Here is a 6,000-nt window from a genome sequence, read left to right as displayed (position 1 = left end):
TTTTTTTTTTTTATTGTTGCTTACACTGTATTATGTAGTACAGTTTTATAGGCGCTGGGGATTCCCCCCACCCCTCCCCCCATGGTGGATTCCTCCACCTTGCTGCATAACCATAGTTCAAGTTCAGTTGAGATTCATTGCTTGCAAACACATGCCTAGCATAAAGTTCAGCGTCTTATTGTCCAGATAAGTCCAGTGGCCTCTTGGGGAGACCTTCTATGGTCTGAAGATAGGGCTAACAGAGTAAAGATCCGGTCAGTTAAAAGCCCCAACAAGGCCTCAGTATCAATATACAACATTATGGAATTAATTGACATTGTATTGGGTAAACAATATGTTAAAAATAATGCAAGTTCCATTCTTCGAAACATCTGGGTTGAGACAGTATCAATGACACGTACAAAAAATAACAAACAACCAAACAATAAATTACAGGTTAAATCAAGGCAAACATGTGGTATCTAATCTTTTGGGATTCGCTCATTTCCCTTAGCATTATAGTTTCCAGTTGTGCCCATTTAGCCACAAAGAACTGCATTTTGTTTTTTTTAATAGCTGAGTAGTATTCCATGGAGTAGATGAACCAAAGCTTTCTTATCCAATCTTCTATTGATGGGCATTTCGGTTGCTTCCATGTTTTTGCAATTACTGATTGTGCTGCAATGAACATAGGGATGCATGTTGGTTTGTCGTAAAACAGGTGTTTTGGATATATTCCTAGGAGTGCTATTGCTGGGTCATATGGCATGCAGATTCCGAGTTGTTTGAGTGTTCTCCATACTGATTTCCATAGAGGCTGTACCAAATTGCAGCTCCACCAGCAGTGGAGTAGGATTCCCTTTTCCCCGCATCCTCACCAGCAAGCGTCGTTGGTGTTCTTGTTTATGTGGGCCAATCTTACGTTAGGTGGTACCTCATCGATGTTTTAATTTGGATTTCCCTTATTGCTAGGGAGCTGGAACATTTTTTCATATGTTTGTTTGCCATTTGGACTTGTTCCTTTGTGAAATGTTTGCCCATTTCCCTTGCCCATTTCTTGAGTGGCTTGTTTGTTTTGGTTTTTTGGTTGTTTTGAAGTTCTTTGTATATCCTGGAAATTAGCCCCCTATCGCCTATATCGTGTGCAAAGATCTTCTCCCACTCTGTGGGTTGCTTTTTTACTTTGTTGATTGTTTCCCTTGCTGTACAGAAGCTTCTTAGTTTGATGAGGTCCCATTTGTTTATTCTGTTCTCAACTGCTGTTGCTTTTGGTGTCCTTCTTAGAAAGTCGGAACCTACTCCTAGGTCTTGCAGTGTATTTCCTACATTTTCTTGCAAGAGTTTGAAGGTTTCTGGATGTAGGTTTAGGTCTTTTATCCATGTAGATTGGATCTTAGTGTATGGTGATAGATGTGGGTCTATCCTTTTGTTTCTACAGGCTATCAGCCAGTTGTCCCAACAACATTTACTAAAGAGGCCTTCCCACTTGCTTGAGCTATCATTGGTCTTTTTGTCAAAGATTAATTGGCTGTATTTGTGTGGGTTCCCTTTTGGTGCTTCTATTCTATTCCATTGATCTTCCTTTCTGTCTTTGTGCCAGTACCAGGCTGTTTTGATAACCACTGCTCTATAGTATGTCCAGAGGTCCGGGATTGTGATTCCCCCTGCTAACCTCTTATTTTTCAGGATGGTTCTAGCTATTCGTGGTTTTTTGTGTTTCCAGATGAACTTTTGAATCATTGTATCCAGTTCCGTGAAGAATGTTTTGGGCAATTTGATTGGAATTGCGTTGAAAATGTATATTGCTTGTGGTAGTATAGACATTTTAATGATATTGATTTTGCCTATCCAGGAGCACGGGATGTTATTCCATCTTTTGAGGTCTTGTTCAATTTCCTTTTTAAATAGTTTGTAGTTTTCTTCGAATAGGTCTCCTACGCTTTTGGTTAGATTGATTCCCAAATACTTCATACTTCTCTCTGCTATTTTGAATGGTATCCTGTTGGTTAGATCTTCTTCCATCTTGGTGTTATTTGCGTACACTATGGCTGTTGATTTTCGTTCGTTAATTTTGTACCCTGCCACTCTGCCAAACTCTCGTATAAGTTCTAGCAGTTTCTGTATTGAGTCTCCTGGTTTTTCTATGTATAGGATTATGTCATCTGCATATAGTGAAAGCTTGACTTCTTCGTTTCCTATACGTATGCCTTTGATTTCTTTTTCTTGTCTTATGGCCTCTGCAAGTACCTCTAGGACTATGTTGAATAGCAGTGGTGATAGCGGGCACCCTTGTCTTGTTCCAGATCTCAGTGGGAAGGGTTCTAGCTTTTCTCCATTCAGTATGATACTGGCGTTGGGTTTTTCATAAATTGCTTTAATTATGTTGTGGATTTTCCCATCTATGCCTACTTTGGCTAGAGTTTTTAGCATGAAGAGGTGTTGGATTTTGTCGAAAGCTTTTTCTGCATCTATTGAAACTATTATGTGGTTCTTGTTTTGCAGTTTTTGGATATGGTTTATAACATTTATGGATTTTCCGAATGTTGAACCATCCCTGCATTCCAGGGATGAATCCTACTTGATCCGGATGAATGATCTGTCTGATGATTTTTTGAATTCTATTGGCTAGGATTTTGTTGAGAATTTTAGCATCAATGTTCATCAGAGAGATAGGTCTGTAGTTTTCCTTCTCTGATGGTTCTCTGTCCGGTTTTGGGATTAAGGTGATGTTGGCTTCATAGAATGAGTTTGGGAGGGTTGCTTCCTCCTCTATTGTTTTGAAGAGCTTGTAGAGGATTGGGGTTAGTTCTGTTCGGAATGTTTTGTAGAATTCTGTAGTGAAGCCGTCTGGGCCTGGGCTTTTTTTCGTTGGGAGATCCTTGATGACTGTTTCAATCTCTACCTCGGTTATGGGTTTATTTAATTCTGCAGTTGCCTCCGGACTGAGTTTTGGTAAGTGGTGGGAGTCCAAGAACTTTTCTATTTCTTGGTGGTCCTCAAATTTGTGGGAGTACAGTTCTTTGTAGTAATTTCTAATTATTTTCTTAATGATTGCAGTGTCTGTTGTTATGTTGCCTTTTTCATCTTTAATGCTATTGATTCTCACTTTCTCTTGTTTTTTTTTTGGTCAATCGGGCCAGTGGAGTGTCTATTTTGTTTATTTTCTCAAAAAACCAACTTTTTGATTTGTTGATTTTATGTATAGTTTTTTTGATTTCTATTTGGTTTATCTCCTCCCTTGTTTTGATGATTTCTTGTTTCCTATTGTGCGTGGGACTCTTCTGCTGCTGTTTTTCCAGATCCTGGAGGTGTGTGGTTAGTTCCTGTATTTGGCGTCTTTCTTGGGCCTTGACATGCGCTCCGATTGCAATGAATCTACCTCTTAGCACTGCTTTGGCGGTGTCCCACAAGTTTTGGAATGTTGTATCAGAGTTTTCATTGGTTTCCATGAATTTTTTGATCTCATCTTTAATTTCTTCTCTGACCCATTGTTCGTTTAATAGCATATTGTTCAATTTCCAAGAGTGCCTATACTTCCTGGGGAGTTTTGAGTTGTTGATTTCCAGTTTCATCCCATGGTGGTCTGAGAGGGTACATGGTATGATACTAATGTTTTGGAAGTTGTTTAGATTCGCTTTATGTCCTATCATGTGATCGATTCTGGAGAAGGTGCCATGCACCGCTGAGAAGAATGTATAGTCTGTGGCCTTAGGATAAAAAGTTCTATATATGTCTACTAAGTCTAGTTGTTCTATTGTTTGTGTGAGCTCTGTTGTTTCTTTGTTGAGTTTTTGTTTCGTAGACCGGTCCATTGTTGTTAGAGGTGTGTTGAGATCGCCTACAAGAATTGTGCGGGTGTCTATGTCTTCCTTTAAGTCTGTAAGTAATTGCTTTACGTAACTAGGTGCATTAAGATTCGGTGCATAAACATTAATGATGGTGATTGCTTCTTGATGGATCATTCCTTTCACCAGTATAAAATGGCCTTCCCTGTCTCTTTTGATATTAGTTAGAATGAAATCTATTTCGTCTGAAATTAGGATAGCTACCCCAGCTTTTTTTTCTCGTCTATTGGCGTGAAATATCTTTTTCCATCCCTTCACTTTCAGTTTCTTTGCATCCTTTCTGGTTAGATGCGTTTCTTGTAGGCAACAGATGGTTGGGTCTTGTTTGATGATCCATTCTATTAATCTCTGTCTTTTGATTGGTGAATTTAGACCATTTGTGTTGAGAGTTAAAATTGAGAGTTTGCAATTTTGCCCTGCCATGTGATTGTGTTGTGTGTGTGTTGTTGCCTATGTAGTTGTCTTGTTTGTGCAACTTTTAGTTTGGAGACCTTCTTATTTGCCAGCTTTGTTTGTGATTTGCCTCCTTTTTGTCCGGGACTAGTGCATTTCTAAGGAGACTTTGCAGAGCTGGTTTTGTGTAGACATATTCTTCTAGTTTTTCTTTGCTATTGAAGTATCTGATTTCGTTCTCATATACAAATGAGATCTTTGCTGGGTAGATTATTTTTGGTTGACAGTTGTTTTGTTTCAGGACTTGGAAGATCTTTGTCCATTCTCTCCTTGCTTGTAGGGTCTCTTCGGAGAAGTCAGCAGTGATTCTGATGGGTTTTCCCCTGTATGTGATCTTTTCTCTACTTCGTACTTGTCTCAGGATTCCTTCTTTGTCTTCATTGGAGTAGAACCTGAGCACCGTGTGTCTGGGTGAAGATCTCTTTGGATCATGTCTGTTGGGAGTTCTCTGTCCATCCTGTATGCGGGGTGGATTCGTGTTCCAAGTGTTTTGGAAGTTTTCCTGTATAATTTCATCAAGCACTGCTTGCATCCCAGATTCTCTTTCTACTCCCTCAGGGAGGCCGATGATCCGAATATTCAGTTTTCTAAGGTAATCCTTCATCTCTTGCATCATTTTATTAGTTTTGCTGAGGTTTGTCTCCAGCTGTTTAATTCGCTGGGCACTTTCATTTTGTGTGTCTTCTGTTTCAGAGATCCTTTCCTCTGCCGCATTTATTCTGTTGATGAGGCTTTCAATTTTATTCTCTTGGGCATCCAGTTTGGTTTTGATTTGTTGTATTTCGGTGATTATGCGGTTCTGGTAGTCTTCCAGCTTTGTGTCCACGTCTCTGAGAAATTTTAGCATTATTTTCATCAATTCCTTTGCTGGTAACACGTCCATGTCTTCATCTCGCATCGCCGATATTGATAATGGCTTTTGGCCCATGTTTGGTGGGGTGCTGGCTCTTTCATCTGGAGCACAGCTCTTTCTGGTGGTTTTTCCCATTGCGTTGGTGTATTCTGGTGAGGCAAATGGACCCGTGTGTTGAGGGGCTGTCAGGTGCTTTCCTGTAGAGATTGGAGCCTGCAGGCGTGGTGTTGCCGGCGTGGTAATTTTCAAGGCACCGTTGGTGCGTTCTCAGGGCCCGGGGCTGTAGAGCACCACCTTGGGGGCCCAGTGGATTCCAGGCACACTCTGGGCACCTCTTCTACAGGTGTGACACCCCAGGGCGTGGAGGGATGGAGGCGCTCTCTGGGTGTGCCCCCTGCACGGGAATCCACAGGACTTAGAAGGTTTTATGTGCTTTCTCCCTGCGTTCTCCGTGTCAGGGACTGCAAGGTTTTTCAGAGCCCACCTGGTGCGTCTCCCACACACGGGACTGTGGGTGAGGCACTTTCCAGGCGTGGCTCTTGTGCAGTGAATCCACCACTCGTGGTGTGTGGGTGTTCAGAGCCCCTGCTCCTGTGTGGCTCCCCCACACAGGCCCTTAGCGGAGGAGTGGCCCAGGCGCCCTGTTATAATTTCACGGCAGGTTCGCACCTTGTCAGTGTGGTGCAGGAGTTTTCAGGGCTCTCCTGGTGGGTCGCCCACGCTCAGAACTGCGGGGTGGGAGGCGAGGGGTGAGCAGTTCACCCTATGGGAGTGGTACCTGCGTGTCGGGGACACACAGCGCTACACTTCCCAAAACTGGGAGCTCTCCTGACACCTGACACCTGCGCTGTGGAGGCGGCTGCTGCAGGC

Source organism: Ochotona curzoniae, unplaced genomic scaffold (genome assembly GCF_017591425.1).
Source record: "Ochotona curzoniae isolate NIBS_2020 unplaced genomic scaffold, NIBS_Ocur_1.0 contig_570, whole genome shotgun sequence".
NCBI classification, from domain to species: domain Eukaryota; kingdom Metazoa; phylum Chordata; class Mammalia; order Lagomorpha; family Ochotonidae; genus Ochotona; species Ochotona curzoniae.
Note: the sequence above shows the minus strand (reverse complement) of the source record.